Below are 9,548 nucleotides of genomic sequence, written 5' to 3' on the forward strand. Positions count from 1 at the left end.
TATACGGAAATTTAAAGAAAAATAGTGATAACCAGGTATAAGAAGGAAACTTTAAGATGGATTAGGAAGTGTTGGACATGTCAAGGGATTAAGGCGAAATATTGGAGGCCTCGTGGATAAGGCAGACCCAGGGAGTGGTTTCATAAGAAGCGAATCGTAAGGTGTACCAGTAATGTTCATAGAGAAAAGGAATGAAATTATGAGGTTACGTACTGATTGTCGGGAGCTGGACAAAACAACAAATAAGAGTAAGTGACCCCTACAAAGAATAAATTACCTACGAAACCTAATTCATGAAGTGTGTTATGTCCCGAAAATTAACTTAAGATCCGACCTGAGAACCTATCAGAGATTATGATTAAAGTGAGTTAAGAGCATTATAAGCTCTGGTGATATTATGTGAAATAACAAGTGTACCAGGTGATTATAAGAAATTAAGGAACATGGTGTATAAGGAGTACTTAAATAAGCAAACTACATTTATTAGTATCATCCTCAGCTACTCAAAGAACAAGAAAGTCTGCATGAAATGCTCAAGGATTTTTCTCCAAGGATCAGAAGGAAATCAACTATGCGCTGAGTTTTCAAGAATGAAATTTTGAAGAAGATTAACAAAGGACTCTGATTAATCCGTTAATAACCATCTGAGCAAAGTCGTATGGTAACAGATGCCTTATGCTGACCAAAAGGATTGGATGTAATTAAGATCACCGAGGAGTTAAAAAACGAATTAGAAAGAGTGGGATATGAAGTTCACATACCTAAAAGTGTTAATAAGTGAATATATGAGATTACTTTTCAACCTTAACGGATCAAAATGAATAGAAGATGTTTAAATGTCTGGAAGCTGAAGTTGAAAATGAGCACCGCCTATCATCCTTAAACGGAGAGTCAAAGTACAAAAATGATTCAGGAAATGTAAGATATGTTGAGAGATTGAGTTTTAAGGAAACATTGGAATGATTATTTATCATCGATGTCAGCTTTGGAATGCCACTTTACCAAGCTTCATGTGAATGCGAGTGTAGGTCCCCATTTTTATTGAGATAAAGTGATAGAAAAGAAGTTGTTAAATTTTAAGTTAATTCAACACACCAAGAGCGTAGTGCTATTGGTTGAAGCAACTCGGAGTAGATAAAGGAAGAAGGCGAAGTTGTATCGAAAGAGAATATGAGTATAGAAATAGGACCAGTAGTGTTAGTAAAAGTGTCATCTTGAAAGAGACTGGATAAGTCTAAATAGAAGGGACATATCATGCCCTAAAATTAGTGAACCACTCGAGGTATTGATAGATATAAATAAAAATTGTTCATGAGTTGATATTACCCTCACAAACGTGTGTACATATAATGTGTTTGACCCGATAAAGTTAAAGCGATAAGTATTTGATTTGAATTAAGTGATTGATCAGGAGCCAATGGGGCTCTTGTCCAAGTTTGTTTTGCGTATAGTAATCAATCAAAATCTTGATCGTTAAAGACAAGTTCTTGGAAATGAGAGTATATCCATAGTAAGTACGTTTGAAACCCTCGAGCAGAAGAGCCTACTTGGGAACTAGAGTCAGATATGATTGACAAATATCCTCACTTGTTTAGTCAGGCAAGATTTTGAGGACAAAATCTTTTTAAGGGGGGAAGGATATAACGACTCATATATTTTTGAATTATTTAAATATGTGATTATTATGGAAATTATTAAATAAAATATGTGTCTTGGTTTTGACAGCAGTGTGTTGGTATATACTATTTGTCTGTGATTTATTGGTATAAAGGATTGGAATGTGCAGTTAAAAATTTTGTTCTATTGTTCTGTTTTACTTTTAAAAGGTGATTTTATTAGAATTTTAAATCCGTAAATATTTGGATTGTCTCTAAAATTAGTTTTATGGTTTTATAATTATAATAATTATTTTTGGGATTTTACGAAATTTAGATATCAATATTTTATCAATTATTTAACCCTGTATTTCTGATTACATTTAATTATAAAATCTGTATTTATTTCCAGAATTCTTTAAAAATTATAAAACTCATGATTATTTAAGTTTGGAATATTTCGAGAATTATAAAATTATTTTGGAAATTTTAAGGATTAATTTCACCCGCTTGTTATTTCATTAATTGTTAAAAAGCAGGTACAAATTGCATTTTAGAAATTGTTTAAAAATTTAAAAATTTATGTTTTTATTAACTTCGGGATAGTTATAACATTTTAAGATTATTATCGTAATTTTCCAAATTTGTTTTAAGTGCAACTTAATTCGTTAAATTGCAAATTTCGAGCCAAAACCGGACTTTCGGGGAAGGGCAGGACACGTGTCTGATTATTAGGCTATGGGCTGACACGTGTCTATTTTATGTTGAGCCATTTTGAAGCGTGGCATTGCAGTGTTGGTAGGAAAAGAAAAGAAAAATAAACAAACAAAACATACAGAAAGTATTTCCCTGTGCTTGTTTTCATCACTCTCGGTCAATTTTCTCTGTGCCTCTCTCTTTATTCACTCTCCCAAACTTATTCCTCCCTCTTCCTTTCTCGTTTTCGTGTATGTGTTGTCCCCTTCCCCTGTTCAGGTGAGTTCTGCTCCTGCCGTGTTGAATTTCCGGCCGTCGTCCTCTTTTTCCGGCCATTACTTTAGGTTGGTTCTGTAGGTTGTATATCTGTATATCTATACACCTGTGTATATGTATATGTGGTGTCAAGCTGATTGATTGTGATGTTTCCTGTGTTGCTGTTGTGCTATATTTCTGTTTCCGGAGATTAATTTTCGCCGTCGCCCCTTTGCCGCGTGTTTATGCACGTGTGGCGCGTGTAGGATATCCTGTTGTTGCCATTTGTTACTTGGTTCAGTTAATTCTGAATTTCTTTATTATTGCTTTATCGGCGAAATTCGTATGGAAACCCGAAATTATTCGGGCACCGGCGAATTTTACCGTCGTCCGCGATGAATTTTGACAAGCGGACGGTGGACGATGATGATATATATCTGAGTTCTAATATTTTGAAAATAAATAAATGAAAATAAAATACGAGTAATAATTAATAATTATGATTGAGTTGGAATTTGAAATTGTATGGATCTTGATTGATATTGTTGGTCTGAAGCAGTGATTGGATAATTGTTGCGATTGTTGTGTTTGAGATTTGACGTCGATTGATGTTTCGACAGGTAGTCCGATAAACATATGAGACGCTGCCCGATTTCCGGGAAACTGAATTACGTAAATATGGTAACGTATCCGATGAATATCGGGATATCGAGAGACTATATATATATGTGTGTGTTTTATACAAAACTCAGTGGTGCGATGTGATGAACTATTTTCCCAAATCGATAACCCTGATTTTATAAAATAAAGAATATATGTATTTTCCGAAAACGAACACCGAACTGATTTTCGAGATTGTGAACCCTATTTGTTGTGTGTGTTAATATAATATACATAATTACAAGTTGGGTTTGAATATCGTGGGGTAAAATTTATATCGAGGATATGTCAAGCATACCTAGACGTCTAACGTAGGGTATTTCGACCCTATAGGTTATAGTCGGGAACCTGAAAGTGGATGATTGACTAAAGATAACCTAGTGATCAGTCGGCGAGCTCGGTTGAGTTTCAACAGAAAAACCTGAGTGTCGAAGTCATATCCAATGGGATCTAGGGGATAGACAATAAAGCCTGAACGACAGAGTCGACCTAGAGTTGATCAGTAATAGTTGTAAAGCCCTGTAAGGCAAGTCCTTCTGAACCTTTCTTCGAGATATATTGCAAATATTTATGAACTTTCTCATAACATGTTGTTATTACTCAAAATAAATCATGTTTTATATTGCAAGTGTTTTAAACTATTTAACCTTGAACCCCAATTTTCTTGATCTTGAGCCATAAGCCTTGTTCTTTGTGAACCATCATTTATTGATTCTCAGATACCAAGTCACCCAAATATGACACTGCTCCCCAAACACTGAAGCAAAATTGTTTGAAAACACATAAACTTTTATACTCCAACCATTCTTTATAACATCAAAGAATTATACATTGAAAAACCATTATTTGTCTAATACCTAATCCTTTTACAGGCTGAAAACCGTTTCTCGTACATACCTTGATATACCTTTATGATATTCATGAATCGCATTGCGTTTTTATATCAATGCTTTATTACTGTTGATTATGATCTGGCTTATTGAATTATATTGTTTATTATACTGAATTGTTTTAGATTTGGATAGTTTTCTTTATGTGGACCAGATTCGTGGTCAGACCGGATTTGTGGTCGAATTAGGCCAATGTGTGCCTTGGATCCAGTTCGTAGAGCAGAGGTGTGTGCTTCGCTCGGGGTTAGTGTGTGACTGATTAGCAGCCTAACCTTGGTTTTTAAAACTTAAAATAATTTTCCAATTCTAATAATTAGTTAAAAAGAAACTTGATTCCTCTGAATTATCTCACTTGATCATTGTTTAACCTCAGATATCGTTATTATGACTTGCTGAGCTAGTTAGCTCACTCTTGCGAATCTTTTTATGTATTTTACAGTTAAGAAGGATATGGTTGATAGCGAGGTTTCCCAGTTCAATATACGAGCTAGGATTCCAGATTGAGTTGGATCGAGCTAGCAGGAGCTTATTGCGGTAGTGAAATAGTAAGATTGTGAGGATAATTTTATTGTCAGTTGTAAGTTAAATTAGTTGGGATTTGTACGTTGTAATAAAAGTTAAGTTCATGGCTTGCTTTCATACTTTAACCTATTGCGATCTGTGGTTATATAAAGCAGGGTCATTGTAATTAATATTTCATATGCAGGTTGATATATTATGTTTGTGTTGTGGACCCCAAACTTCTGACCCGAGTTTGGAGGGCGCCACATTAGTAGTTGATTTAGTCTATGTAGGTTTGTTATGTATTGTAATGGGTTTTTTTTGTGAGGACAGTGGTTTGATGTTCCTGATGGACTCCTTGGAAAATACTGGAGAAATGTGGGCTTGGAATTTAACTGCACATTTCTTCTATTTGGATATGTTCTACCTTTTCAGGTCTCATCTAATGAGCTAATGGGGGTACCATATAGCAGTACTTCTTTTCCTTTATCTCCACTTGGTGATGCCTATTTGAGAAAGGATTTGACTGCTATACATGAAATACTAGAAAAACTCGGGTACAAAGATAATGAGGGAGCTACAACTGAGGTATATAGTTCTACTTACTATCATCTCCGACAGTGAAGTTTAATTTTGTACAAGATATGTAACTATATGTATGTCCACTCTCTTTATATTAAAAGAGAATTGATGTTTTAGCCCTTAAACCTTTCAAATACCTTTTTGTCTTGTTACAAGTGTATTTGAAATATGACATGTTCTTATATTTTCATTTATTCATTTCCTGTATATTGGTTTTACATGCTTACTTGGGATCTTAGACTTGAACTATGAATGGACCAGCTTTAGACTTAGCATGTTCTCTGTTCTACTATACCAGCTAGAAGGTCTTTGAATATATGAAAGCTTGTCAAATAACTTAGAAAGAAGTCTTGGCGACTCTCTTCAAATCTTTTTTCTTTGTTTCTTAGCATTTTTGTTAGATCTTGGTTCACTAGTGTAGGTGCACTAAAGTATTAATTAACTTGCGTTAAGGAATCCCACTAGGATTTAAAAAGAATCAGATAACGAAATCCCACTTAAAATTATCATTTCTTTTGAATTTGTAGCCAAATGTAGTACAGGAGCCAATTATTACCAATAATAAAATTCTCATATCCACCAAATTTTCTATGCAGTAATTTATGTTCTCACTGGTTTGTTTTATCTGGATGTAGCTGTCATTTCAGATGTGGACAAATCAGGTTCATTAAACTATAAACTCAAAAAAAAGGTGATGCTGCTTTCGGCCGTAAAGAATTTCAAGTTGTTGTTGAGTGATTCACACAGGTATGGAGTTTAATATCCATCTTCTCTTAAGCAGTTATAATAAGCTACTGAATAAAATTTTATGCTATGTCTTGCCTTTTTTTACTTTTTATGTGTCTATGTATCTAAATTGAACCGGTTAGCGGTGACACTTAACTTAATTCGTATACACTATGAATTCTAAAATTTCTAAGCATGTAAACACACTTGATATTTGTATAGGCGAACCAAAAGGCTAAGCGAACAGATCCTTTCCAGCGCAGAATTATTTACAGCACAGAAATATGGGACCTTAATTTTTTAGGTTCAGAATAGAACCACTCGTTGAAACAGTTCTGAGGCTCGGAACCGGAAGGTTTGCATGTTGTTGAATGTGGTAGCTAGTGCATAATTAATAATTAAAATATATGGATGAATATGTATAGTATTTGATGTTAGGATTAGATGAAAATGTTTTACTTGATCTTTGGATATTGGTTGTTAGATATATAGATAATTGAGATAAAGTAGTAGTGGATTTTGACAGTTTATTGGTTTGGCAAATTTTTGGCATCTACATTTATAAAATGAACATTAATAAAAAATTGATCTCTATCAAAACTTAATACATCAGTTTTAGTGAAACATTGACATCAGTAATATCGAATAAAACCGATGTTAAATACTACACCAAAAAATATCTTAAAACAGAAAACCGATGTTATTAAGCTTTATAGACATCTGTTTGTCACCAATAGATATCGGTTTGAAATAAAGAACCGATGTCAAAAGTTATGTTTACATCAGTTTATCTTGAAAATCGTTGTTACTAGTATTAGTAACATTAGTTTAATGGGTAAATGGAAATATTTTGCTTATCTCACATATGTTTAAATTGAAAAAATATCATATTATGATAATATATAAAGATTTGATATGCATTAGAAATTTAACATCTTCAAAAACTGATGTTATATGTCTTCTTTAACATCAGTATAAAACCAATGTTAAATGTGGGGTCTTTAACATCACCCACGAAGACATCAGATTTTTTTGTTCATAGACATCGATTTTTAGCCGATGCCTATTCTATATGTGAGAGTAAAACAGTGAATTCCATAAGTGCACCTTTGCAACTTATTTACATGGGTAGAATTTATGCCCTTTAAAGATGAAACACCATACATCATAATTGAACACATCAAGGAGATTGAGAAATATATAAGCTAAAGATCAGAACTGAGTGAAAAGATTGAGGAGTGACAATGGCACATAATTCGGAAATGCAACTTTAACTAAATTCTGCAAAGATAAAGGCATTGTTCAAGAATTCTCAGCAGCCAGGACATCTCAACAAAATGGTGTTGTTGAATGGAAAAATAAAACATTAGTGGAGGCTGCTAGAATAATGCTACAAGATGCCAAATTGCCAACTAGTTTTTAGGAAGAAGCCGTCAACACTGCATGCTATACTCGAAATAGATATCTCATTAACAAGAATCTTGGTAAATCATTCGACTCAATCATATTTAAAAGGAAGCCTATTGTGAAGAATCTTCATGTGTTTGGAAGCAAGTATTATATTTTAAAAGACAACTCTGAATATGTGGGAAAATTTAACTCTAAAGTTTTTGAAGCAATTTTTATGGGATATTCATTGCAGATAAATGCCTACAAAGTCTATGTGCCTGAATAAAAGAAATTTATGGAAAGCGCAAATGTAACTTTTGATGATGACAAATGTCCAGACTTGGAATGCCTTCATGAAAATGAAGCTGAGGCCCTGAAATTTGAAAATGTCAACATTGATAGTGATTATGAGGATGAAGCTGAAGTCATCATAAATCACAGAATGGATGAAGAGTCGGCTGCACAAGTGAATCATGAGAATGGAAACCCATCGCAAACACCTGAATTTGATAACACAAACTCAGGGGGAGAAAGAGAAGAAGGTTCTGCAAATCATGCCAATGGTGAAGAAAATGCAGAAAACATAAGTCAACAAACTCACACCAAAAAGTGGGATAGGTATCACACAAGAGAAGCAATTATTGGTGATCCAACTGTTGGAGTGAGGACTAGGAGTACAACTGTAAATGAATTTCTTCATGCATATTTTATTTCACAAGTTGAGCCCAAGGAAACTGAAGAAGCCCTACTTGATCCTGATTGGATATCTGCTAGACAACAGGAGCTTAATCAGTTTGAAAGAAACAAAGTTTGGAAATTGGTTCATGCACCAAAGAACAAAAGTGTAATTGGAAAAAAATGGGTGTACAGGGACAAAATGGATGAAAATAGATTTGTTACCAGAAACAAAGCAAGGTTGGTTGCAAAAGGTTACTCATAGGAAGAAGGAATTAATTATGATGAAACTTTTGCTCCAGTTGCAAGACTTGAAGCAATAAGGATCTTTCTTGCATTTGTTGCATATTCAAATTTCAAGGTGTATCAAATGTATGTGAATAGTGTATTCCTTAATGGTGAGTTGGAAGAAGAAGTTTATGTGCAACAGCCACCTGGCTTTAAAGATCTAGAATTTCCATATTTTGTATATAAATTACTCAAGGCTCTTTATGGACTAAAAAAAGGCCCACTAGATCTTGATTTGACACTCCCTCAGAATTCTTGATCAAACATGGTTTCACTAGAGGTACAATTGACAAGACTCTCTTCTACAAGAAGAATGGTGGTGATATGATCCTAGTTCATATTTATGTGGATGATATCATCTTTGGTTCTACTAATGAAAAGCTATGTCAAAGATTCTCAATGCTTATAGAGAGTGAATATGAAATTAGTATGATGAGAGAATTAACTTACTTTCTTGGACTTCAAGTCAGTCAAAGAAGTGATGGAATCTTCATCAGCCAAACTAAGTATGTCAAGGATTTATTGAAAAAGTTTTGCATGGTTGATTGTTCACTTGCATCCACACCTATGTCTACAACTACTAAGTTGGATGAAGATAAGAAAGGAAAAAGTGTTGACATCTCAGGTTATAGAGGAATGATTGGATCTTTGCTGTATTTAACTAGTGGTAGACCAGACATTATGTTTGCAACTTGTCTGTGTGCAAGATTTCAAGCCAATCCAAAGGAATCTCATTTGATCGCTGTGAAGAGAATTTTCAGATACCTAAAACGGACTCCAAACTTGGGATTATGGTATCCTAAGGGAACAAGTTTTGAAGCTATTAGATACACAGATGTAGATTTTACTGGATGCAGGGTTGACAAAAAGAGTACTAGTGGAAGCTGTCACTTTCTTGGATAAAGACTTGAATCCTGGTAAAGAAAGAAACAACAATCTGTGTCAACTTCCACAACTGAGGCTAAATACATAGCTGCTGGAAGTTGTTGTACTCAAGTGCTTTGGATTAGAAATCAGCTAATGGATTATGGCCTAGTGTTGCACAAAATTCTAATTATGTGTGACAATAGTAGTGTTATATCTATTGTGGCTAATCGAGTCAATCATTCTAGAACAAAGCATATTGATGTAAGGTACCATTTTATCAGAGAACATGTTGCAAATGGTACCATTGAGCTAATTTTTATTCCAACAGAAAAACAATTAGCTGACATTTTTACTAAACCTTTGGATGAAGCTACTTTCACTAGACTTATAGGTGAAATTGGTATTCTTAATTCTTCATCCTAAA

Source organism: Apium graveolens, chromosome 5 (assembly GCF_009905375.1).
Source record: "Apium graveolens cultivar Ventura chromosome 5, ASM990537v1, whole genome shotgun sequence".
NCBI lineage: Eukaryota > Viridiplantae > Streptophyta > Magnoliopsida > Apiales > Apiaceae > Apium > Apium graveolens.